The sequence below is a fragment of the Podarcis vaucheri genome, assembly GCF_965113315.1.
Source record: "Podarcis vaucheri genome assembly, chromosome: 3".
In the NCBI taxonomy this organism is placed as follows: domain Eukaryota; kingdom Metazoa; phylum Chordata; class Lepidosauria; order Squamata; family Lacertidae; genus Podarcis; species Podarcis vaucheri.
In genome coordinates, this window is record NC_138761.1 from 27369894 (window position 1) to 27397229 (window position 27336).

Sequence of the window (27336 nt, forward strand, 5' to 3'; positions counted from 1 at the left end):
CTCATGAGAAGAGAGGACTCCCTGGAAAAGACCCTGATGTTGGGAAAGATGGAGGGCACAAGGAGAAGGGGACGACAGAGAATGAGATGGTTGGATGGTGTTCTTGAAGCTACTAGCATGAGTTTGATCAAACTGCGGGAGGCAGTGGAGGACAGAAGTGCCTGGCGTGCTCTGGTCCATGGGGTCACGAAGAGTCGGACACGACTAAACGACTAAACAACAACAAGGCAGGAAACAGCCCTTATCACAAGATGTTTAGGAAACAACAGAGGCATTTAACAGATTGCCATGCATATCTTACACCTGTTGATGCAGACTTCACTAACTTGGTGCCCTCCATAAATTTTGGACTACAATTCCCATCATCCCCAGCTGGCACGGCTGCTGGTCAGGGACAATGGGTGTGTGGAGTCAAGCAACCCTAATTAAGGTATCTATTAAGATCACGGTAATAAGTATTAGGATATGGCTGTTTCAAGATTGAACAGTGATAAGAAATCATGTTTACTTACTCAAGGGGGATCTAGGCTCCTTACTATACTGTACAGACATACCTGTTGCCATCAAGCAGGCCTGAATGTTTTCCTCCACCTGCTGCCTTTAGCATGGGGGGGAAATTGCAAAAGGAGGAGGAGGATAGGTTTGGGGAGAAATCCCATGTCAGTGGGGTGAGACGGGCATTGTGTGAAGGGAGAGGTTTGTTTGGACAGATGGGTGCAAAAGAAATAAGAAACGGGGAGTTTGCTTTATCTGCAGAAGATACAAGCTCAACCCCCAACACCTCTAATTGTAGATACAGTGGTACCTCGGGTTAAGTACTTAATTTGTTCCAGAGGTCTGTACTTAACCTGAAACTGTTCGTAACCTGAAGCACCACTTTAGCTAATGGGGCCTCCCGCTGCTGCTGCGCCGCTGGAGCAGGATTTCTGTTCTCATCCTGAAGCAAAGTTCTTAACCTGAAGCACTATTTCTGGGTTAGCAGAGTTTGCAACCTGAAGCGTATGTAACCTTAAGCGTATGTAACCCAAGGTACCACTGTAAAAGGATTAAAGCATAGGTGATGGGAAAGACCCCTACCTGAGACCCTGTTTCTGCTGGTCTTAGAAGACAATGTTGAGACAGCTGGTGTCAAGCGGCGATGTTCAGCTGACAGCAGAAGTCAAGCTGTTAAGCCAAAGGCTGCATGGGAAAGTTGGCTGCCCAACCTCAACAGCCTTCTGCCCCCAGATAGCAGGAACAAGAGAGCTCCAAATAAGGTGGTGGCTCCATTCATGCCTTGTTGCCAGGATATGGCTTGCACCCTAAGTTATAAGTCCAACTTATACTGTTTGCAATTTCTTCTTTTTTTTAAGGCAACCCATGAAATTCAAGCTTGTATTGGCTTCCCCACCACCATCAATAGGGAGTTTTTCAGGGTTCTCGTTGTTTTCTTTAAAGGGATGGGACCAAGAGGGAGAAGGGCGTAGATCTGAGGTGGAAAAGGAAGGGACAGGACAAGGGACCCACAGATACGCTGTACGCAAGGTTCCCCAGGAAAATATTCCCTGCCTGAAAGCCCGGAGAGCTGCTGCCAGCCAGTGTGGACATTCCTGGGCTAGATGGACCAGTGGTCTGACTCAGTAGATTAGCAAACACAGTAGAACCAGTCATTTGCATCCCTGGCTGGAAACTGGTTGTTCAGCAAATCATATATGCTTTTACCAAGCCAGGGAATTTATGCGGGACAGACTCCCTTGTGAGGTTGTGGACTCTCCTTCATTGGAGGTTTTTAAGGAGGTTTTGAATAGCCATCTGTCGCGGATGTTTTGGCAGAGATTCCTGCAACACAAGGGGTCGGAATAGATGACTCTTGGGATTCCCTTCCAACTCTACAATTCTATTATGCTGATCCCTAGGAAACTGATTATATACTTCCTGAGAACGTAAGTCCATGAGTACATGAGTCCAAATCTTAATAGAACTTGTCTAGCATGTCATAAAGTGTCCTTCCTCCCCCCCCCAAAAAAAAATATAAAACATAAAGGAAGTTGTAAATGGGGGGAATGCTTAAAAACCAGCTTTTATTTGCCTTGGTCAGGAAAGGGCGAATGTCAAGAACCCATGTCAGATTTTATAAAGGTCAAATACTTGCTCTGTTTTACATGGAAACTTGGTTGCCTCGCTTCAAAAGGAGCTAGAAAAGGTTCAGAAAATGGCAACCAAAATGATGAAAGAGCTGGAGCAGCACTCCTATTAATAATAGTTATAGTGTTTGGGGCTTTTTAGTTTAGAAAAAAGACTAATAAGGGAGGATATAGATGGAGAAATTTGGTAGGAAGAAGGTTTTCTCCATCTCCCATAATAATACAACTGGGAGTTATCCCATTAAGCTGAACATTGGGAGATGGAGGAAGGACCAAAGAGGTATAGTGCTGTACTTCTTTACACAACATAGTTAAACTATGGAATTTGCTGCCACAAGATCAACTTGGATGGCTTTAAAGGGTTAGACAAGTTCATGGAGGACAAGGCAACCCCTGCTGTTTTAATAGGATGATAAACCCTTTAAGGACAACTTTGCTGGGAAAGCAGCATAGAAAATGAAATAAAATGAAATAAATTAATGAATGCCTATATAACTTTACCTCTGAGTATGAGTTGCTGGAGAGCATGGGTGGGAGAGTGCTGTTGCATTCATGTTCTACTTCTGGGTTTCCCATAACCATCTGCCGGGCTACTGTGAGAACAGACTTGGGCTAGTTAGCTCTTTGGCCTGATACGACAAAGCCCTTCTTATGTTCTGCTATAGAAATTACATTCTATAATTAACATTCAGTGTATCAGGTTTCTGTTTTCATTGCTAATATGTAGCTGCCTAATGGTATCTTCCAAAAAAGATGTACGTATGGGCACGCGTCATAGGCGCCGACTCCATGGGGCTTGAGGGGGCCCGAGCCCCCTCAAAAATTCGTTTAGGGGGGCTCTGCCCCCCCAATAATCTCCGGCGCCCCTCCAGCAGAGCGCCATCGCCACCCCTCCCCCAGCCCCAAATGCACAAGGTCGGGCTGCATGCCTCCTGCCCTCCCTCCCGAGCAAAAGCTCCACCCAATTTCCGCTCCGGAGCTGATTAATAGGCGCAGCACGCTCTCCCCTATTCGCTCACGAGGAGGCGGCGCCACTTTATTTGCATATTCATGAGCTTATTTATTATTCATGAGCTTTCCCGCCCCGCCCCCCAATATTTTTTATAAGTCCGCGTCCCTGGCACGCGTATGAAGCTGCCCTGTACTTAGACACGTCATTGGTCTACCTAGCTCAGCACAGTGTATTCTGACTTGCAGTGTCTCACTTTCTTCACAACAGGGCTTAAGATCAACTCTACAAGTCTATGATTCTATGACCTTTTGCTCCACAGGTGGCAGCTCTCTCTGTTGAAGAAGCAAGCCAGTGTTCAGATAATACCTCTTTGGTGGTCAATCAATAATGCAATGATAAATTCAATACCAAATGGTCTATTTAGCTACCATCTTCTCCAATGAACCCACACAGCTGCTGGTGCTTCCCCAGGAAGCCACATCATATTCCGAAAAGCATCATTCCAGTATGTTTGCTCCACATTTACTTGGAATATGTATTCATAGCCCAAGCAGACAAAAATACAAAATTCATATGATGCATGCAATTTACAGAGAAAAGAGAGTATTTTCTATGACTCACTATTTTTAGCAAGTTCCCATAAAGGGTCCAGTGTTAATGCTTGTTAATTATAGTTTCGGTTGTTGATAACCAAGAGGGAGCAGAACAAAAATAATGGAGTGTTTCTTTTTGCACAAATGCTTAGTCACCGCTTCTTTTCGCTATGTCACACACTGCTCTTTGTGTTTCCCTACCTACAGAAGCAGGAAACTTCAGAAGTCAACATGTCAAGAGTCATGCTCAAAAGACAGACAATTTGATGACCTCAGCATCTCTCTTGTACCACGAGTCACATGGATTCGTGGTCATGATTGGAGGGAAAGTTCTAAGTGTGGAAAACATTGTTTCTACCAATCATCTTAATAAAGGCTTTCTTCTTTTCTGTAAAACAGACACGAATGTTTCTTTGGAAGGGGCAAAATTAGAAATTTGTTGGAAGCTGATTAATAGTGGCAAAAAATGAGTAACCATGCTTTTTTGTGTATGGTTCACAGGGGGTAACCAGATGGGTGCAATGTAATATACACCAGCCAAATTCACTCAACTTAAAATTCAAGTCATAGCCTTGGATTTTATAGTATGTTGAAGTTTGTAGCACAGAGGGCTACTGAGGAATGGGAGGGGGGTTCTCAAAATCAGAAAGCCTCTTCATGATTTTCTACAGTTCCTTCACCTCCACCCATTTCATAGAGATCCTTCCCAGGGCATTTTCAAGGGGTGCAGGTAATAGAGGGAGGAACTGGGAAACTTTCCTTCCATGCACTTATCTTTGGATCCAACCCACAGAGCCTTTAGCACATTACTGCAGCGCACAATACGTGTCCCTAAAAATATTAATGGTCTGCATTCCCGAACACTCATAAAACCTTTCTTAAAATGATTTGCATTCTTCTCACTGATGGTTGATGAGGAAGCTGATAGCCACTTCCTCAATCTGAAGCAGAGATGGAAAACCTGTGGCTTTCCAGATATTGTTGGACTACAGTTCCCATCATCCCTGAGCATTGGCCATGTTGACTAGGGTAGACTGGGGGGTGGAATCCTGAATCATCCAGAAATCCACACGATCTTCTTCCCTGTGTAAAGATTTGAGTTCAGCAATAGATGCAGCAGAACCTTAAGACTGTGAACCTGAATGATCAGGAGACATCAAACCCACCCATCCCCTCTCAGAGTCTAGTTTCTCCACTCTCTCAAAGCCCAGGATGTATTAACCTGTCGCTGGCTTGTTCTTGCCTGGGGCTGACTTTAAACAGCCCATTAACATCAGATCCAAAGGGTTTGTCCAGATGGGTGTTTTTCACTTCATTCTACACTAAGTACAGCATGAGAATGTACACCACACACCACATCCAGTGATATGTGCCTAGTTACAACTCAGCTTCCCAGCATGTGAGAGATTGTACATTTATCCACAATTGATTCACACAAAACTCTTAAATATCTTCGACCTTTGGCCATTGTCCAGCATCTCCTCTATTATTCGGGCCAGTCCCATTTTCTTTAATTGTAAACCGTTTTAAGATAGGTAAAGATAGTCATCGCTACGCTTGGAAAATTTCTTGTGCAGAAGTCACCATGTACAACATGAACACATCCTAATATCTTGTCATATTGCCTATTGGGCAAGCCTTACCAAATGTGCATGTGTATCGAGCAATGGAAACTGTTTTGGTTTTTTGTTTTTAAAAAGTAAAACTTAATGTAAGAGTTTAGAGGAAGAAGAATGGACTGTAAAACAAATGCACTAAGATTAGCAGTAGGTAAAAGAGAGGCAAATTAGTGCACACAATGTTTTATAGCAAGGTGGTGAACCTGTGGCTCTCCAGATATTAGACTTCCACTCCCACCAGTCCGGTCAGTATGTCCAATGATCAGGGATGGTGGGAATTGTGGTCCAGCAATATCTGGAGGGTGACAGGTTCCCCATCCATTTTACAGCATTGCCTTCAATGATACATGATCATTTGCTGATGCATTTGTGCTGTGGCTTATGCAATTCTATTCACACACACCGGAATAAGTCCCATTGAAGTCAATGGGGCTTACGTTGAAGTAGATATTATAAAGCTGTAATCCTACATGAGCCTACTTAATGCTCAAAGCAAACAGCCTGGAGCATAGGGTGACTGGCAGCAGGTAGCTGGATGCATGAAACAAGGAGCAGGAATCCAATACAGAAGCTTTCTGAATAAGCAGGCTAGCGTAGAGTTCTGTAGGACTTGGGAGAACTCAGAAGGATTGCCAGCACTCCTCTGCCAAAGTGCAAAGCTCAACTAAACCCTTATATTCCCAGTCAGATTCAATAGCAGCCATTGTCTGGCCCTTAGGTGAACTTGCAATGAGTTAAAGAGGCAGTACTGTAGTTTAAACTGAAATCACATGTACATTTTGAAGTACTTTGATGATCGTTGAGGAATCTTTCCTCACTTCAGTTCATGTGGCCTTTAAAAACTTCAGCTTTCCCCTCTTTAAAGGTCATGACACTCCTCCAGCTACTGCAGAAGCCATTGTCCTCCCCTGCCCTCATTGCCTACACTGGATGTTTGCCCATGCTGCCCTATGAGTGTACTTGGATATAGTCCCATCATGACATGGCTGGTTACATTAATGCCTTTCTGTACTGATGGTCAGCCCCTCCCATTTCCCTTTGGGAAAACTGGGAAGCCTTGTTAATTTCACCAATTCAATTCTTCTTTCTTTTCGCTGTGGTGAAGCATCAATTTTAGCAGTGTTTCCTTTTCTTCTTTTTAACAGCTCCAGTGCAGATACAAATGCATGCCCTTTTAAAGTTACGAGGAAAACTCATACTGGTGAAATTGATAAGAATGATTTTGTGAAAGTACAACAACACATTCAGATTTTTTAAAAAAAGAAAACTGCTAATAAGACCCCAAGATTTCTACATTCTGAGTGATTGCAGTTTGGTTTCGGCCACTGTTGCACTGTCCCTCACCTTCTGTCACGTGAATAGCTACTGGAATAAAAACATTCTCAGTAGATTTCAGTAGACTCACATTTTGTCTAGAGTGGAAAAGAGCTGGCCTGCAAGATTCAAGTTAATGTTCAACTTCAGCTCCTGATATGAGCATGTGGAACTCCAGTTTTCTGCTCTTGGAAACTAAGAAATGAGAGACTCACGTGAAAACTCTCAGAGATCTTATCAGCACTGTCTTTTGTCACAAAATTGAGAAATAGGGACTAAAATTAGAAGAATCACGGGTGATCCAAATGTCCATTCTATTTATGTAGCCAGGAACAGGAAAGAGGCAATTACATCAACATAATAGCTCCTAGGACTTGGCAATCCCAGAATATTACATGTGGAAAAATGAAGCTTTTCCTTCTCCTCTTCCAAGCCCCTGGCCACAGACACATAAATAAAGGAACCAAAAGAAAATGTTCCCAAAACAACATTTCTTCTCGGAGGACCAAACCCTACTGCAGCTCTTGACAACAGAAAAGAATGAAGGTTGAACAGGTGTCTGAAGAGGGATTTGCTACACAGTATCATAGGGGCTGAATAGTGTCACACAATTTGTATGGGGCTTCATCACTAATTTGGTAACACTGGCAGTGCAATTCTATGCATTTCTTACTTAGTATTAAGTCCAATGGTACTCACGCCCTAGGACATACGTTAAGGAGTGCAGCCTTAATTCTTTGCCTACATGAATCAACAGTCTGTCTGGGTATAAAGCAGCCTCTGTTGGAGGAAATCCAAGGCTGCTGTCCCACTCACAGAACAACTTTTGATCTAACAGAGCCATTCACTAATGTTAAGCAGGAAGGCAATTTTCTCCATTTCCCCCTTCCCACTGCAGACCCTATACAAAACCTGTTCCAGACAGTTGAGGGATCCTCCAGATTATGTAGATAGCTGAAATCCATGAGAATCCTCCTCTCCTTTTCTGTTACCAGACACTTCTATTGGATCAAAAGCCATTCCATTAGTGGAACTACCACACTGGATTTCATCCTATGTCCTTAATATAGGGCACTTCTCTTTTATTATTACTGAATTACAAATCTCTTATATACCTATTTTACATATTATTACATAGCATTAGCGTTTTTTATTGACAAATAAAGGCCCCCACAAAGTGTCAAAAGCAAAATGAACAGCCCTTAACCAAGAAGCCTAGTTTTCAATTCATTTGTGGTTAATATGTAATATTTAAAGACATGGCGACAAACTTAGATTTATAGAGCTCAATATATCAAGCAAAATTAACAATCACATCCAAAGAAAGCAATTGGAAAAACTGGCAGCACTATTCCCCCCCTACTTCTAACTCTTTAAAAAATCAATCTTTTCAGAAATAATTTGTTACTTTTATAGTCTATCCTGGGAATAAAAGTAAGACATCGGAGCTCCATGTTTTGCACAATTGATTAACCAACCCCATACTGAAGGATCTAACTAGCTCTAAGACATCAACAGAGCAGGACACAGCCATAAAAAACGTAAATCTACGAACCTTTATTATTACTTCCTTCTTGTCTTTTACGCAAACGGACCTTCACTATCCCAATCACTTACATACAAATCCCATGTCCTATCCATTCCTTGAGGGCGTGGCAAGGCTGCCCAGATTCAATTGTCTCAAGTCACTATAGGTGACACAAAAATACACAAAAAATACTCCTTGTGAAATCAACAGCAAGGCTCACCACCAAGGCACCAAGCCATTCCGTTGGCTCCAAACAATGCTGGAAATGCTTGAGGGCTGAGCATGAACAGAACACTGGGGAAGCTGACAGTGAAAAATAACAGACAAATTGAATTTGTTTATTTATATAGTTCATGCCTTCAGTATCTATTAATAGCTCAATTTCTCTCTTGAATTTCACACATCTGTCTGAGCCACAGGCCACTTATATTTTACAGCTGCTTTTCTGAATGACAGAGATAGTAATGGAACTAAGATTCACTCTCATCAGATTCATCCTAGCTCTTTTCTCTATCAATTTTTCTTCCACTCTTCCTTTCCTAGGACCACTGCTCTTTCCCTTTTCCTGCAGTTTCATCATCCCTCTTTCCTAATCTTGCTTCATCTGACCCCAGGTCCTATGTTCCTCAGCTTTCATTTCGTTTCCTGCCTTCCTAAAGGTCCATTTCTCATGTCTTTTTACAGATGTATACTGATTTAAAATGTTGTAATAAATAATAAATTTTAATATTCTACTGGGATTCCATCTTAAACATTCATCACGTGGTACAACCAAATCTGTTATAATTTTTGAGTGTGTGCCACAATGACCATGCTTTTCCACCCATAGAGAATGCTGCCAGGGCTTAATTCAAGGCAAATCAGTCATAATAATAATAATAATAATAATAATAATAATTTATTATTTGTACCCCGCCCATCTGGCTGGGTTTCCCCAGCCACTCTGGGCGGCTTCCATAGAAACCAAAAAAACACTAAAATATCATACAGTAGTGTTGCTGTCTCTAACCATGGAGGCTGATCATAGCCACCATGATGGCTAAGAGAGTCACTCCATTCCCTTGATTATTTTGATTAACCTTCTCTGAACCCTTTCCAATTCTACCTTATCCTTTGGAAGGTGAGGCAACCGGAATTATACAGTGTCTTCCAAATGCGGTCACGGCACAGATATGTTTAAAGGCATGATATTGGCCCAGAACTTTTTGATTTTTGTATTGGTTTTTAATCACACATAATCATCCATTACAAATAAACCTAACACATAATACCAAAACTCATTCATATTAACATTTCTTTAGAAACACAGTATACTAAAAGATACTAAAAAACACATTAATCCAACATTCCACTGTATTTTGGGCAAAAAGAAGCGAAACTCTTTGACCCAGCATAAATAACTTCACTTTATACCTTTCAATAAATTAGAATGCAGTGCCTCATCCCAACCCAACTATATGAACCCGCTTTACTATTCCTCCCTGGGACTATTTAAAAAGAAACTTTAAAGTTGTCATGGAGAATACACCTAGCTATATATCTGTTATATAATACCCATCATGATGCTTATTATTGACATATGTAAGCCACCCTGGGACTCTTTATGGGCTGAAAAGCAGGACAAAAAAACCCCTCTAAATAAAACCAACAACATGAGGGACGTGTTCCTGGGCATGAGCAGAAACCCTAAAGGGTTTTAAGGGCCTATTTCTTTTCGTTCCCCTCTTGAGCGGCCTTTGCTTAAGGGGTGTCCCCCCCCTCCACAGCCCCCCCGCTCTCATGCGGCCTGGCGCGGTTGCCAGGCAACCTGCGGCCCCCAGCAGAGTAAACACCGCTAGGGCGCTAGGCAACAGGCGGGGCGAGACCGAATCTCGGTCGCTGCCCAACTGCCGCCTGCATGACATCACTCACCCTCCTTGGGCCGGTTTATAAATAGACGGCACTGCTGCGCGTGCGCGGGGGGCTTCCGCGGTCAACGATGAGTCATAGCGCAAGAGAAGGAAACAGGGCTTTACAGCCACGCCCCCTCGTGAGTCATCACCCGGCGGCGGGCCTGCCAGTTCTGAGGAGTGCGGATGGGCAAGGGGGCTCGTCGCTTGCCGTAGTGCTCAGAAAGCGCTCGGGCGCAAGCGACGGCGCTCTGAATCCTCTTTTCTCCTGTTCCGCGACGCGAATATTTCTTTGTTTCGAGTCGCCGCCCGCCCCTCTTGTCAAGGACGGAGAGGGGCCGACGCCGACCTCTTCCCGGAATGCCGGTGACGCGCTAAAGAGGGACGGGGAAAGCTTGGAATGTTCGCTGGCGTGCGGCGCCCTTAAAGGGACAGTGACCTTTTCCCTTCCGCTCTGGGTACCGAATGCAGAAGGAAGCGGCAGTCAGGAGCCTTTAAAGGAGACGACGTTCCCAATGAAGAGTTTCTTTTTTAAAGCGAAAAACGAAAGCAGCCTTGTTAAAATTTGTTAAATAACAGCAACAGGATATGACTACAGGTCTTGGGTCTGTTCAGTGCCTGGAGGAGAGACCTCCTGGGAGACAGTGTGGTGTAGTGGTTAGAGTGGTGGCCTAGGAGCTGAGAGAGAACAGAGTTCAAATTCCTACTAAGCCGTGAAACCCGGCGGTTGACCTTGGGTCGGCCACTGCCCCCTCATTTCTAACCCACCTCACAGGGGTGTTGCGAGGATGAAAAGAGGAGTGGGGATAATACTGGGCACCACCTTGAGTTCCTTGGGGAAACGGTGGGATAGAAATGTAATCATACAATACAGCCTTAATCTACAACAGATTATTGGCCTAATCTGAGCCTGGTTACAATGGACGCAAGTGGCTTGTGCATCTGACCAAAGGCCCCAGTTTAATTGCACATTCTCTTTCCAATAGTTGCCAGCCATATGCTTCTAGGAAACATGCAAGCCTGAGGTGAACAGCCTTCCTCTTTCATCTGCCCCCATTGTTTGGTAGCTGGATAAAAAAATACAGGGATACGCTGTCCTTGTGTGCCTGGTGTGGGAACCTGTGGCCCTCCAGATGTTGCTAGACTACAGTTCCCTGACCATTGGGCATGCCGAGAGAGATGTGGAGGCCAAAATATCTGGAAGTCCACAGATCCCCACACTCCCAGGCCTGTGCTCTACTTAGAAGCTCTTAAGCACCTTCCACCATAAGGTTGCAAATGCAGCAATCAAACTAGGATCTGAAACCATGGTTTGAAACTGTTTTGTACTCCACCCTTTGGGAATACTATGGTTTGATGTGAAACCCAAACCAACAAACCATGGCTTGGGGTGTTGCCTTGCCACCCTCAGAGGGGAAGGACTGTAGCTCAGTGGTCCAACATCTGTCTAGCATACAGAAGGTCTCAGATTCAGTCCTTGGTGTCTTCAGGTAGGACTCGGAAAAGCTTGTACCTGAAACCTTGGAGAGCTGCTGCCAATCAAAGTAGTTCGTACTGAACCAGATTCACCAATAGTCTGACAGCATATAAATAATTGTTAATGTGATAGTTTATGGGAGTTCTCAGGGAAGGCAGAAGGGGAAATGATAGGAACCATAGTTTGTCTGGAACACAAATTGTTGTTTGTAGTCTAAGGCTAGAATTCTATATCCACTTACTTGGGAGTAAGGTCCATTGAATTCTTTGGGACTTCTGAGTAGACTTGCGTAGGATTGTGCTGTAAACTACATTGGTTAGTGTTAACTTCTAAAAAACCTGTTACATTTTCTGATAACAGTGTTCTTCATACCAGTTGGAGGTAGCTGAACAGCCAGCCTAAGATCCATATTATGTGATCCCTTGCATTCTCATTTTATGAGGGTCATTTGAATTAAAATGGAATTTGTGTGCCTATCCCACACTGTAATACTGTGGTATGTGAGAGGAAAGCAATATTGTCCAACGTAGATGAAGTTGTAACCGTCATTCCGTAATAACTCAAAAACTCCACTGACATTGGGAATGATGCCAAGAATACATTGGTCATGCTGGATTGTGTGTGTAACCACTCAAGGGCTTGCTTATATCATATGGTTGAAATCAAATGTGTCACAGACGTTTGCAGTAGAGAATCCCATGGGGCACCTAAGTCCAGTGTTACTCTTGTGCAGCGGTTAGTGTGGTGGACATGGACCAGGAAGACACGGGATCAACTCCCTATTCAGCCATGAAGCTTACTGGACATCCTTAGGCCAGCCACTCCATATTGCTCAGCCTAATCTACCTCATAGGGTGGTTATGAGGACTGAGCATGAGGAAAATTACTCCCTAAAATCCTTGGAATAAAGATAGGATATAACCATAATAAATAAGCATGCCATGGCTTTGCTGCATATGAGTAGGAAACCCAAAGGCCTCTTGACTAGCCCAAACTGATGCTTTTCTGTTTATATGCTGCTGTTGAAAAACTTTGTTTCACACAGCATATAGTTAATTAACTGTGACCTTCCAGATGTTTTTGAGCTAGAGCTCCCATAATCCCTGACCATTGGTCATGCTGGCTGGGGATGATGGGAATTGGAACCCGACATCTCAAGAGCCACAGATTTCCCATCCCTGTTTTATGGGATTGGCTGCCACATTAAGAATAAGAATAATAAGTCACTGTTTTGCCATGGCAACTCAAAGTGACTTACAATATTTTAAGCAAAAAAACAAACACATTCATTAAAACCAGGCACACACATACACACAAAATAGGTTGAAACATCCCACTGGGGCAAAAATGTCATAGGTAGTTAAAAGCCAAAGGCCTGATTAACAGAATGCTTTTGCCTGGTGCCTGAAGGTGTGCAATGACCGTTCCACTGCCAGGTGAGCCTCCCCTCTTGTACTGGTCATAAGCTTAGAGAACTTTTAAAACTGGCTAGACAAATTCAGGGACAATTCTAGTTGTGATGACTCTGTGCAACATGTTCAGACGACAGGTCACTGAATACCAGATGCTGATGAGCAACAGAAGAAGAAGACACCACAACAACCACGTGTAATATTGACATTCCCGATTCTGGAAACTTAAGTGTTAAAAATACAATCAGAATTGTTTGTATTGCATCCATCTGTCACGGATGCTTTAGCTGAGATTGCTGCATTGCAGGGGGGGTTAGACTAGATGACCCTTGGGTCCCTTCCAACTCTACGATTCCATGATTCTATGATTAATTACTGTTTATATCCCGTTCTTCCTTCAGGGAATTCAGAGAGGCATATATGGTTTTTCCTCCCCACCCACCCTTCCATCATCACAACAACAACCCTGGAGGTAGGTTAGGCAGAGTAAGTTGGCTTGTCCAAAATCACATAGAGAACCTCATGATTGTGGGGCTTTGAACTCATGTCTTCCTGTTCCTAAGGATTCAACATTCTAACCACTACACCACACTGCCTCTTTCATAACTCAGTTATTTAAGAATAACTTCCTTATCACTAGTTTTGTAATTGAACATGACCTTTTCTTTTCTAAACATTGTGATTCCCCCTCCCCCCCGATTTTTTTTTTTAAATGCTGTTTTTGACATGTCTTTGTATTGTAAAGGAAGAGCCACTGGCTGTAAATTTCCACACACTAAAAAGCAGAAAATGATTTAAGTAGTTAGAGGAGCAAAGGATCACACAAAAATATTTAGAACTCATGTCAGTCTCACCAGTTTCGAACGACAGATGTTGTCCCTAATAGGTTATCTTTTGAGCAAAGGGCATCACTGTGAAATACAGCCCCTCACGCACTCGTAAGGTCGGGATGATGCGGTTGCTTCATATTTAGATCATGGGTAGTGGAGAATTATAGGGCGCATATTAGTCACCTATGCTATGATTTCATATTCCCACCTAATTTAGTAACAACAGTTGGTTACTTGGGGGGATGCCTGGGGGGCAAAGGAGATTTAGGTCATTAACTGAGGTTCTGGCTAAGGGAGCAGATGGAGAGGTTTGAAAGAGAGATGAGGAGTCAGGCTAAAAGAGAGAAGCTCAGCTTTCCCAGAGACCCAGGGCTGCTTCAGGTCTGGAACTGGCTCATCTCTCAACTTTCCCAGGTAATACTATATACATCCATGTAAACGTGTGTGTGTGTGTGTGTGTGTGAACAATGCTTGGGACTGTTAACGGTGAATATTGAATGTTGAACATCACAGATTACTTTTGCAAATGCCTGAAAATAGACATTTTCCCCCTGCCCCCCTTTCCTGAAATTAGCAAATGAACACTGATGGTCATGTTTAGATTGTAAAGCTATATTCACGAGGGTATCTCGCGTGCGTTTTGGAGGGGCATTCACGAGATTCATCTGGGGGTGTCACCCAGGACCTGTGAAGGTCAACAGTTTCCACATATCTGTTTGAAGTGGCTTAATTTGCTTTTGTTCAATGTTTCTTTGTGTCAGGGCATCAATCATTTTGCTGTGGGTGGGTGGGAATTTATGCTCTGGAGGGAGTTTCCAAATCAATGAGCTTTTTGGGGGTAACTAAATATCACTGAACATATGCATGCCGTTATTTCACCAATACCAAATAGACATACAGTGGTGCCTCACAAGACGAAATTACAGTGGTGCCCCGCAAGACGAACGCCTCGCGAGACGAAAAACTCGCAAAACGAAAGGTTTTTTCGTTTTCGAGTTGCCTCGCAAGACGAATTTCCCTATGGGCTTGCTTCGCAAAAAGAAGCTTGCCCCCCAAGCTCCGGGGACAGTGGGTCTTCCCCGCTGTCCCCGGACCTCTTTTGAAGCAAGGGGCGGCGGGGAGAAGCTATCTTCTCCCCGCAGCCCCTGGCTTCAAAAGAGGGGACAGAGCGGCGCTTCCCCTCTGTCCCCGGACGGTCTCCATAGGAACGCATTGATTGATTTTCAATGCATTCCTATGGGAAACTTGCGGAACGAATTACAGTGGTGCCTTGCAAGACGAAATTAATTCGTTCCGCAAGTTTTTTCTTCTTGCGAGTTTTTCTTCTTGCGAAGCACGGTTTCCCATAGGAATGCATTGAAAATCAATCAATGTGTTCCTATGGAGACCGTCCGGGGACAGAGGGGAAGCGCTGTGCTTCCCGCTGTCCCCGGACCTGGGGCTGCGGGGAGAAGATCGCTTCTCCCCGCCGCCCCTTGCTTCAAAAGAGGTCCAGGGACAGCGGGGAAGAAGCGCTGTGCTTCCCGCTGTCCCCGGACCTGGGGCTGCGGGGAGAAGATCGCTTCTCCCCGCCGCCCCTTGCTTCAAAAGAGGTCCAGGGACAGCGGGGAAGAAGCGCTGTGCTTCCCGCTGTCCCCGGACCTGGGGCTGCGGGGAGAAGATCGCTTCTCCCCGCCGCCCCTTGCTTCAAAAGAGGTCCGGGGACAGCGGGGAAGAAGCGCTGTCCCCGGAGCTTGCGGGGCAAGCTTCGTTTTGCGAAGCAAGCCCATAGGGAAATTCGTCTTGCGAGGCAACTCGAAAACAGAAAAACCTTTCGTTTTGCGAGTTTTTCGTCTCGCGAGGCGTTCGTCTTGCGGGGCACCACTGTAGGTGTGTGGGTTTTGCGTGTTGCAGGGGCAAGGAAACCCAAAATGCCCCTCACTTTCAGTGACAGCATCCTCGCTCTCTCTGCAGTGTTAAAAATTCCCGGGGCTCCAGGTGCGTTTTGTGACTTGGCATGGTCTAATTACGACCAATTTGAGATGTGTGGTCATGATCTATGGCAACCAAGACTTGTGAGGGAGAGAATGACCTTATTTTGCTTCAAGCCACTAATAATGAACATACCTTAAGTCATTTACGTTTGGCAGACATGACTATTCTTCTGAATCTGTCAGTAAGGGAGAATGCTACTCATTCAACATGTTACAGTCTGTTGTTTTAGATCTGACATATATGGACAAGTAAAATTGAAGCACAGCTTGGTGTGTGCGGAGGGGGAGCTTAGCTCTTTCCTTCCCAATGCCCTATTTAAAATTCCTCCCCCCCCCCAACTGCTGTTTGCATAGGGAAGGACACACCCTTTGGTGCCAATGGAGGACACCTTCCTGATGCAAACAGTAGGTGGGGAGATGAAGAGATTTTTAGGTGGGAACAGAGTGGTAGAGCCAGGTAGAAATCTCCCAATCTGATTCTGCTGATTTGATCCTGCCTGGCAACCCTCATGGCTATTACATTTAGAGAGGAACTTTTTTTTTCAGCTGAAGGGCCGCATTCCTTTCTTGTCAGCCTTCTGGGGGCCACATGCCAGTGGTGATTAGGGCTAGAAACAAAAGTAGGCGGAGCGGTGAATGTAAATCCTACTTTTGTGCAGGAGGCTAGTTCCTACATTTACAGTGGTACCTCGGGTTAAGAACTTAATTTTTTCCGGAGGTCCGTTCTTAACCTGAAACTGTTCTTAACCTGAGGTACCACTTTAGCTAATGGGGCTTCCCGCTGCCGCTGAACGATTTCTGTTCTCATCCTGAAGCAAAGTTCTTAACCTGAGGTACTATTTATGGGTTAGCAGAGTCTGTAACCTGAAGAGTCTGTAACCCGAGGTACCACTGTGCTCACACACCCATCTCTGTATGTAGAAAATATGTACTTGCTTACCACCGCCAACAACAACATGACATGTTTATCTGTGTGTTTGTGAAGGGAACTATTGGTCTGAAAAGGTCTTTGCCTTAAAAGTATGGACACTTTATTTATGTTCGGTATTGCCATGGACATTGGGGGGAAAGAGAGGGGAGAGAGGGAGGGAGGGAAAGGGATGCAGGAGATGGGATAATGATCTTTTCATTCTGTTGCATAGTGTCTGTGCAGGGTTTTTGTGTCAGCGTCTCATGTGTAGGTCCTTTATTTATATAGTTATTTATTTTTATTGGCATTGTGAAAGGGTTGCCGTATTTCAAAAAGTGAAAATCCAGACACCAAAGTTGTTGAGCTTTTAGGAAATTCACCAAAATCTACATATCTGATTTTCCTGGACATTTTAGCGATTTTTGCCCTGACCCTGTTTCTGACATATGGCAGCCCTATATTGTGAGAGATTAGAGGGTCCAGAGCTTCGTTGCAGTATGCTTTATTTGTATGACTCTAGGAATTGAAAGTGGAGACGCTGTATGCAATTTTCCTTGTTTATTTGTTTTCTTTGTGTCACAGAAAATCTTTAACAAAAACCAATTTAAAAGAAAAAGAAAGTACTGACACCGTGTGACTCAGAAATAGGTCAATTTACTGGGACAACCTATTCCACAGGATACTGTAGTTTAAATAATGGGGTTTCATACGCACCACTTCTCCAGACATACCAACCCTTACATGTTCATTTTCCTTCTGAGGAGAACGTGCAGTAATCCCACAACTTGTGCCCCTGTAATGGATGAATTCAGCTTTCCACACCTGCCCAAAATAAAAAAAACCAAAAATGGAAAAGGGGTTGGGTGTCCAGGAAAAAAAGAATTTGACAATTCGCACCCACCACTGCACCCAGTGTGTGTTTACTTTAGGCGGTTTTGCCTTCAGGCACGATCCCCAGAACCCTGCGTAAGTTGCAGGCTTACTGTACTACAGAACCAAAAAACGTATCAGTCTAGCACATTTCAGAGATCTTCCAAAGCCAGCTACTTGACATTAAACTACTACTTGACATTAATAGGTTTAGTTTAAATTAATACATTGCTGTGCAGTGAAATCCTACACATGTCTACTCAGAAATAAGCTCCATTATTTGGGAGTTCCTCCCAGGTAAGTGTGCCTAGGATTGAAATGTGTTGCTCAGCACCAATAGCTGATTATGAAGAATAGTCCTGCCTGTGTAGCCACATTGCAGTCTAGAGTTGGACAGGCTTCTACTTGTTGAAATCCGTGGGCTTAAGCATACAGTACCTATCTTTGCCAGTTTGTGAACCCTATTCTGCAATATCGCTTGGCAAAAAGGTGGAGGCCTCCCAACTTTCCCTGCTGTTTAATCAATCTACCTCCAATGGGAAAAAGTTGCTTGAGCTTCCTTTCAAAATGGTAATTGCAGTGAACCTGAATTAAAATTAACCTTCCCTCTGAGCCGCAGCTTGTAATTTAGCATGACTTTCACAATCCGGCAATTTTGTCCCCTCCTGTGTACAGGAGTGCACTGTATTCAGAAACCGACACCAAGTCTTGATGTACAGAGCTTTCTGTTTCTGTGTGACTCAGTTGACATTAACATAATTACGTTACAGGAGTCAAAAGTGATTTTCAAACTATGAGTAATGCGCAAACTAAGCGAGAGAGAGTGTGTGTGTGTATGTATCAGAGACAAGTACATATCAGCTGCCCAAAGTAAACACCAGCTGCTAGTTTAGCAGCTGGAGAATGGAAGCCTTGATATACAGTAAAACTATCTGTGTTCAAAACTTATGGACAGAATTGAAATCTAGAGTGCAAGAACCAGAATCCTGGTGTAGTCATAGTAATTATAGCCTTGGGCCTCACATTTTTCTCCTCTCCTAATCCATAAGATCTTGGGGTGAGGAAGCACTTCTGTAACCCTCTCTCACGCAAATGAGAACAGTTACAGGTAGGTAGCCGTGTTGGTCTGCTGTAGTCAAAACAAAATAATCCCCCCCCCTTCCAGTAGCACCTTAGAGACCAACTAAGTTTGTTCTTGGTATGAGCTCACACTCTTCCTTGTGCAGCTGTTGCACAACTGCCCTGCAAAGTAGGCCAGCTGAATCCCCCTAAATTATCCACTAATTGCTGCCACCGCTGCTTGCCAGCTCTCAGATGGGAGACAATTCTGCGGCACTTGAGGAAGTACTAAAATGTGGGATCCTGAAAACAACACATCCTGCTTTGCATAGCTATGGAAAATTGTAGGCTGAGTCCAGCACATATGCAGATGCATTTTAATATCCTTTTCTCCAGTTTCATCTTTGTAATTATTATTATTAATCATCATCATAATAATACCCCACCCATCTGGCTGGGTTTCCCCAGCCACCCTGGGCGGCTTCCAACAGGATATTAAAAACACAGTAAAAGATCAAACATTAAAAATTTCCCTAAACAGGGCTGCCTTCAGATGTCTTCTAAGAGTCAGATAGTTGTTTATTTCTTTGACATCTGGTGAGGGCATTCCACAGGGCGGGCGCCACTACCCAAAAGGCCCTCTGCCTGGTTCCCTGGTTTAAACTAACAGAAGCAAGACTGGGTATCATCTTTCAAATATGTACCAGTGCTTGGTGACCATTCTGCTTATTATGCTATCATAAACTGGAAAACATTTGTCACGCTTTTAATTTGCAAATAATTTTATGGCATTTCTTTACCTTGTTCATTTTGGTTTAATTGCTCCCACACGAAGCAAAAACACCACGTACAATAATGCGCAGCTACAATTAAACCGAGCTGAAGATAAGAAAGGTCGAAAGGCTCCCTGCAAATTACAGGTGCTAGAAAAATCACTATTATTCATAATGAATAATGATGATGATGATTGCTGAGAAATATATAAAAGACGGCAGTAAGCAGGAGGGCAACCAAGGTGCCTTTTAAAATATATGGGTCAAAGTGATGGGGATTAATACTGCAATCCTAAATGCACCCCCATGAGGGAGCAAGCCCTATTGTACATAGTGGAGCTGACTTTGTAGTAAAACATGCGTAGGACTGCGCTGCTAGGAGAGTCAAAAGGAGAATTCGTTTGTGCCAAGTGGGGTTTTAATACTATTTTCTCTTAAACAAAGGATGTTCCCCCTCAATGCCATGATCACAATACAAACTGCTTTCAAAACTCCTTTCAGTTTCAAAGCCAGTTTTCGAAGCAAGGGGGGAGTCGACTGTCTGAGTAACAGGAGCCTTAAACGCCCTTGAAAACAGAGAACCAGGTTCTTTAGACCCTGGCAGAGAACTTTTAAAAGAAACAAGAGCGCTGCTTCTGTCATTCAGACATTTGCATGAGACAAGGAAAACATGTCACAAAATTCGGGGAAGGGCAAGCTTTGAATGATGGCAAGTTTGGTTCTCAGGTTGGTTCGGAAAGTTTGGATTTACCGTAATATTTGCCTTTAAATGCAAACGAAACTGAATTTCTCCCTCCATCCCTAGTTAAGATCATGGTGCTATGAGAAGGAGGTTCAGCTTATCCCTTTTCCAACACAATTTCCCCCGATTAAAATCACCCCCAGCTTTTGCTCCTTGGAGGCAAGCATCTGTAGCCACCCCCATGGTTTCAAGGCTGTTAACAAAGCAAGAGATGTCTCCAAGCTGACCAGCGCAAGGCTCCTGTAGGGATGGCACAATATGTTGAGCTTGCAGAAGGACAAAACCCCTTCCCTCACACAAAAATTCAGCGTATTGAAGTGGACCAGGTTGCAGCTGAATCATGCTTTAAGGTTGGTAATGGGTCAATATCCTCCCGTGGGATGCTCAGAGCAGACCACATGGTGGTCCTCCGACAGAAGGGAATGGGTGGGGTCACTCAGGAGGATGACTATCAAGTCTCCATCCCCATCCTCAACATACTCTACCTGAGGCAGATGCCTCACTCTGCCTGATGAGAAGGCCGGCCCAACCCATGGCACAGAAGCTCTAGGGCAGTTGAGGATTTATAGATATGCACAAAAGTAGGGCCCCTTGCGGTAGATGATCCCCCCCCCAGTCATTAACATAATTAACTGAGAGAAGATATTTGAAACATGACAATGAATTGCCCTTGATGAATTCTCGTGTTTGAATTTATTACGTTGTGTCCGCTCTCAAATGTCTCCTACTCCCCGATTAAACTGTAGAAGCTGTGATGCCCTGCAGGCCGACGTGTCGTGTGGCAACTGCTGACACATTCCTTTCTTTCTTCCTCTCTCTATATGTGTCTCATCACAAGCAAAAGGAACTGTTTAATAATCTAATGGGGAGGGGGAGGAATTATCTGTGTTATTACCTCATTTTTAAGCATTTAGCTCTGTTGTATTTTTTGGATGGAAGTCACATTTATTTAAATGAAGGAATAGCCCTACCCGCACCCCTCAAAAAAGGGCTGTGTAGAAAACACCATGGACCATAAACCCGCCACTGCTCTAGGGAACAGTGCACTGTATTTCACATCACAAGGATAATTTTCAAGTGGAGATGCCTATCTGGAGTCTGCATTGGATTTCAAATGGTTTTTATACATGGTTTTCTGGTTGATTTTATGGTGAACTGCTTCATGATGTTTCACGGGAAGCAATTTATAAAGGAAATAACTACATTACTGTCCCCATCAAGGTACTACAAGGCTGAGGTAGGCAAAAGTCTTGCACCCTGCTTTTTCAGTTTAATCAGTTCAGGCTGTGGACCAGGGCAGATGCACATGCCCCCTCACTTTTTTTGGGGGGGAGAGGAGAAAAGAGCCTGCAATTCAATCTTTGATCTTCAGATGTAGAACCCAACTCGTGTTTGTTTTATTTTCCACATACACTTCTTTCATTCCTATCTGGACATGTTCATGGCAAAGCTATAAAACACCCAGGAAACTGAAAGTTAAGGCAGTCCATTTCCCTCTCCCAGCCTTTGAAACTGGAGGAAAAGGCAAGAGTCTTAGCTAAGTGAAATTTCAGGACACGCTTGATCCTCAATTTCCTGCCATCTTTTATGTTCTGTGTCAGATTATCACATAACCACTATTGAAAGACACCCCCACTGTGTTGATAATATTGCTATAGTTATTTATGAAGGATATGGTGAAGGAAAATAATAATAACAACAAATGCTCTTAAAACCTGCTCCTCTTTAGCAAATTATCTTTGAATTCTCCAAGAGCTAACTAGAACTGTCCTGCAGAATCTTTTTGCATCCTGCAAACTGGGCAAGTTGACCCTCTTCTAGGACAGGAATACCCTTTATCGAAAGCATCTATGGCAGAGATGTCAAACTGATGTATATTTATACTTATACAATATACTTATGTATATTTATTAGGGCTGTCAACTGCCTGAACTGATCACCTTCCATTAAACCAATTAATGTTTCAACTAGTTTTTTCAAATAAATCTGCATATTACCAAAATATAGCAGATTTTTTGAGATCCTCAGAATGTAGATCAGGCATGGCCAAACTTGGCCCTCCAGCTGTTCTGGGACTACAATTCCCATCATCCCTGACCACCGATCCTGTTAGTTAGGGAAGATGGGAGTTGTAGTCCCAAAACAGCTGGAGGGCCATGTTTGGTCATGCCTGATGTAGATGATAACTCACAATTTCATAAGCAGTAGTCATTCTCAGAAGGAAAAGTGATTTTTAGTATTTTGTTTCACGTCCTGTTATAATCACATACCAGAATCAAACTAGCCTTAATCGTTCCCCACCCAAAAAGTGTCCTCAATCTGCAATTGCAGTTTGATTCATCATTTAAAGCTGTGCTTAGCATTTACATTTCCCAACAGGTTAAATGCTATTTATTTCCTGGATAGGCTTCTTTGTTGGATCTCTTTAGCAGGTATAATTAATATCAGTATAATCTGTGTTACACAAATATATGACTATACCTCTTTCACAAGCCCATTAATATTTTTTTCTCCACACACTTAAGGATAGCATCTTTTATGTTCATTCATAATGTCTCTTTTTAAAAAACAAAACAAAACAGTTTGTTTCCCTTATAGTGCAATCCTATGCATGCCTACTCAGAAGAAAGTCCCACTCAGCTCAGCGGGGTTTACTTCCAGATAAATGTGTGGAATTTCAGAATATTACCTTTTTACATATCACACCCTGAAACTCCTGATTGCATTAGTACTTTTTAGCCAATTGTTGACTGGATCACCCAATAGCGTACAACTGCTCTGAAGTTGTAATCGCAGTCCATTTTACTAATCCCACTGCTATGTAGATATCCAAAGTCCATGTGATAAAAAGTCTCTGGAAAGTTTCAGAGAAAGAACAAGCCTGTTCAGTTTGCTGCCTTCTTCTTGAAAACCAGAAAACCTCTTCCACAAACCCAGAGGATAATAACAGTTCAAACATTTCCATATAAATTTTATGTTTCTGTAATAATTTCTTGGTTAACAACAATCTTACGTGCCCAGTAAGTCCCACTGTGTCCGATGGGCCTTGCTTGCTATTAGGAAAGTGTGCCTGGGACAGAAATTTATTGTAACACAGAAGATGACCAAACAAGAAAGTTACTTCCCATTCAATCACTTTTGTTTGTATGAAAAAATAAACAAATGCACATTTGTTTCCCATTAAATACACTTTGGTCCAAATGTCATTCTTCAAGGTTTTATTGCAGGGTTATTGCACTGAAACTGAATGATCTTCTAGCTGGGGAAATGCGATGATTCCCATGGAAAACACATTAATGGTAATGCTAACATTTTGTACAAAGTGCACAGGAAGATGCCTTTGACTGAGTCACAACACTGATCCCACCTAGCCCAGCTTGTAGTGTCTCAAGGAGAGAAATTTCCCCAACCCTTGATCCTTTAATCCAAGATGCCAGTGATGATACCTAGTGCCCCATCCCTGCAAAGCTTGTCATGCTCCATTCCAAAACTTTGGAAGTACGAAGGTGCCTTGTAATACCAAGACTGAGTTCACACATTTACTGTGCACTCATTGCATTTCCAGTGCTGGATTTTTAATCTGAATTCATGCACGCACACATTATCCTAAATACATATGATATCCTGTACTTTCTTATAAAATACTACCGTTTGATGTGTTGTTTCTCAAACCAGCTTCACACTGACTGAAGTCCTTACGCTGCTCCTAATTCGTCTCTAGCCACAGTGTGAAAAAAACATCCCTGGTCTGTCAACACTCCTGGGGAGGATAAAAGGTAAAGGGACCCCTGACCATTAGGTCCAGTCATGGCCAACTCTGGGGTTGCAGCGCTCATCTCGCTTTATTGGCCGAGGGAGCCGGCATACAGCTTCCGGGTCGTGTGGCCAGCATGACTAAGCCACTTCTGGTGAACCAGAGAAGCGCACGGAAACGCCATTTACCTTCCCGCCAGAGCGGTTCCTATTTATCTACTTGCACTTTGATGTGCTTTCGAACTGCTAGGTTGGCAGGAGCAGGGACCGAGCAACGGGAGCTCACCCCATCGTGGGGATTCGAACTGCCAACCTTCTGATCGGCAAATCCTAGGCTCTGTGGTTTAACCCACAGCGCCACCCACGTCCCCGCTGGGGAGGATACAAAAACATAAATGAATCTAACACTGATGAAGCTGTGCTGATGTGAACAGCTAGTGGGGAAAGAGATGTAAAATTCACTGAGAAACATCAGCTTCACTGCATCCTAAGGTGGTAATGTGAACACACATTGGCCTATCCAGTCCAGCACTGTCTACTGTGATTGGCAGGTCAGGGTCTCAGGCTTAACTCTTTCTCATTGGCTGCTACCTGATCCTTTTAATGCAAGATGCCAGGAATTGAACATGGACATAAATTGTGACACAGAGCTATATTGTACCTAGTTAATGACAAACTACACCATTTCCCATTATGTCCTTAAGTTTTGCAATAACCTTTAAACTGCTTTTGAAAATAACAAACCTTAGATCAGGGTGGCTACCTGTCTGGCCCTCCAGTTGTTGCTGAACTACAACTCCCATGTTGGGTGGGATTCATGGGAGTGTTAGTTCGGCAACATCTGGAGGGCCACAAATTAGCCTGCCCTCCTTCAAATGTAAGTTCACTGCGCCTGAGAGCAAAGCTAACGTACTTTTTTTAAGCAGTGATTAGATATTAATGGGATCTGCACCATGTTGTATTATCCCAGAAGAAGAGGCAGCAACAGCTCAGTGAAACAGTATAATCTTTACATGAGAGGTTCCCACTCCATGGACTGCTTGAAAATTGCTGAGGGTCTCAGTGAATCACTGAATAAACTTCCTTTGTTCTACAAAATAAAGCACCTAAATTGTTGCTGGCATCTGTCTGTCTCAGGAGACAAATAACTCTTAATTTTAATAACCATAGTGTTGCATTTCTAATACAGTGGATGTGCTCTTGGATTAAATACAAATACAAATAGAATATTTTCCCCCTTCTGCTCTGGCATAATTCTCAAAACCACTGAACTATTACGAACATCATGGAGGCCGCAGCTTTCTTAGCTTGTTTCATCATCTAGCCCTGGTTCAATTTTGGCCTCGATTTCCATGGCGAGTAGGGAACCGCAATCAAGTACAGGCCCAACTACAGCTATTCTAGAATGTTCTACAACCTTGTTATAGATTACCTGAATGCAGCTCACAGACCAGAGTTTGAGAGCCTCTGCTTCACATGTATAATAAGATTGAAGATTTCCAGGTAAAAGAACTAAAGGTAGCAGGGCTGGATCTAGACACGTTATAGAAGTGATTCAGTTAGACGCGTTCTAAACTCATACAGGGAAATCCAGTAGGGAAAGATGGGACTCCACAGCGCCATCTGGTGTCACAACGTTATCTTCCTCTTCTTTGGTGATCACTCGTAGCCGAGTAAGATTGTCTTCCATAAATATGGTCTTAACAGTGAGTCCGTAAGTGACTGTGGAGCCCAATTCTGGATCCACATGTCATTCCACAGTGGGGACATAGGTTTCCAGGTGGGAGTTGATCACAGTGAGGGTTTGCCAAGCATGCCTTCCTCTTAGCACGATTCTCCCTTTCGAGTGTCTTCAAAGCCCATGACACCTTTGGTAAAGGCTGTTCTCCAACTGGAGCGCTTGCAGACCAGTGTTTCCCAGTTGTCTGTGTTTATACTACATATTTTTAGATTTGCCTTGAGAGAGTCTTTAAACCTCTTTTGTTGACCACCAGCATTACGCTTCCTATTTTAAAGTTTGGAAGAGAGTAGTTGTTTTGGAAGATGATAATCAGACATCCGTACAACATGATCAGTCTAACAAAGTTAATGTTGAAGAATTGTTGCTTTGACACTGGTGATTTTTGCTTCTTTCAGTACACTGGCATTAGTTCGCCTGTCTTCCCAAGTGATGTGTAAATTTTTTCGGAGACACTGTTGATGGAATCTTTTGAGGAGTTGGAGATGGCATTTATAAGTGGTCCGTGTTTCACAAGCATACAGTAAGGTTGGTAGTACACTCACTGGATCATCACCTTGTTGTGGTGAGTGGGCTTGCACGTTCCTATGACCCTTGTGAGCGAAGCAGTCAGGAGTCTCGTACACAGTGTTATATCACATATGCAACACATATAAAACACTTTTTCTTTACCAATCTAGCTGAGTCCCAGGTCTCCGCTTGAGGTTATGGGAAGTTGTTACCAAAGCAGAGAATACTGGGCTGTACTCAATATAAGGCAGGGACATATGTGAATGAAAGGTGAAGGTCAAAGGATACAGTAGAAGCCCCAGTGAAATCAATGGAGAGCGTTCAACAGCAATACTTGGCCAAAGTCTCCCAATCTTAACAACTAGATTAAGAACATAAGAAAATGTGTGCTGGATCAAACCAAAGGTCCAGCATTCTCCAGTGGCCAACCTATGCGAATTCCACAAGCAAGACTTGGGTGCAACGGCATTTGCCCCACGTGTGATTCCCAGTAGCTAGTATTCAGGAGTACACCAACAGTGGCGGTAGAACATAGCTATTTTAGCTAGTAGGCACTGATAGCTTCATCCTCCACAAATCTGTCTGAGTGCTTCATGCTAAAGTGGTTTCAACATTTCAAGAACAACCCCAGCTTCTATTGTCTACAGGAATTGCATTCCTGAACATGTCACAATGGCCTTATCTTAAAACAGTTGGCATTTTTTAAAGGAAAAAAATTCACATTATTGTATAAATTATAGATAAATCTTACAACAGTATTTTGGGAAATAAATGTGGTTACGAATAAATCATTATGGTTTTAACAAAAGCATGTGCCTGGACATTATCTTGTACTTTGCTGTTCCCATGCACCACAAATAAAACCTGTTTCCTTGAAAACAATGGCTAATTAGTCTTCCTTCTTTGCTATGTATTATGGAAGTAAAAGTTGTATCTGCCAGACCCCATGCAACTATTTCACTGTAGATGGTGAATTCTTTTTGCCACAAACCAACAGTCTTATGCCACCTTAAATAAACATTTATTACGACATAAACTTTCACAGACTAGATTCCACTTCTGATGGGGCACAACAGTTTATGCCAAAATAAATGTGATAGGCTGCAATCCTAACCCGTTACCTGTGATTAAGCCACATTGAATTCAGCAGGACCTACTGTTGAAGAGACATGGTTAGGATTTCAGCCTAAGTATTTAAGAATCCAGAAAACTCTTTGTTTTTGCTACAGCAGACTAACACATCTAGCTCTTGGGATAGTTCTCCCCACTTC

The 27336-nt window shown here is 43.3% G+C and overlaps 2 protein-coding genes across 2 annotated transcripts in view; one reads left to right on the top strand and one right to left on the bottom strand.

Annotated features, from left to right (window-relative positions):
• The window catches only part of PACC1 (proton activated chloride channel 1), a 66372-nt gene extending 55239 nt beyond the window's left edge, over positions 1 to 11133 (bottom strand). The window contains exon 1 of the mRNA XM_082217855.1: positions 10041 to 11133. The gene's annotated coding sequence lies outside the window, so the exon portion shown is untranslated. The remainder of the gene's footprint in view (positions 1 to 10040) is intronic.
• A 2740-nt stretch (positions 11134 to 13873) lies between these two features.
• Positions 13874 to 27336, top strand: part of ATF3 (activating transcription factor 3) — a 36147-nt gene continuing 22684 nt past the window's right edge. The window contains exon 1 of the mRNA XM_082218006.1: positions 13874 to 14151. The gene's annotated coding sequence lies outside the window, so the exon portion shown is untranslated. The remainder of the gene's footprint in view (positions 14152 to 27336) is intronic.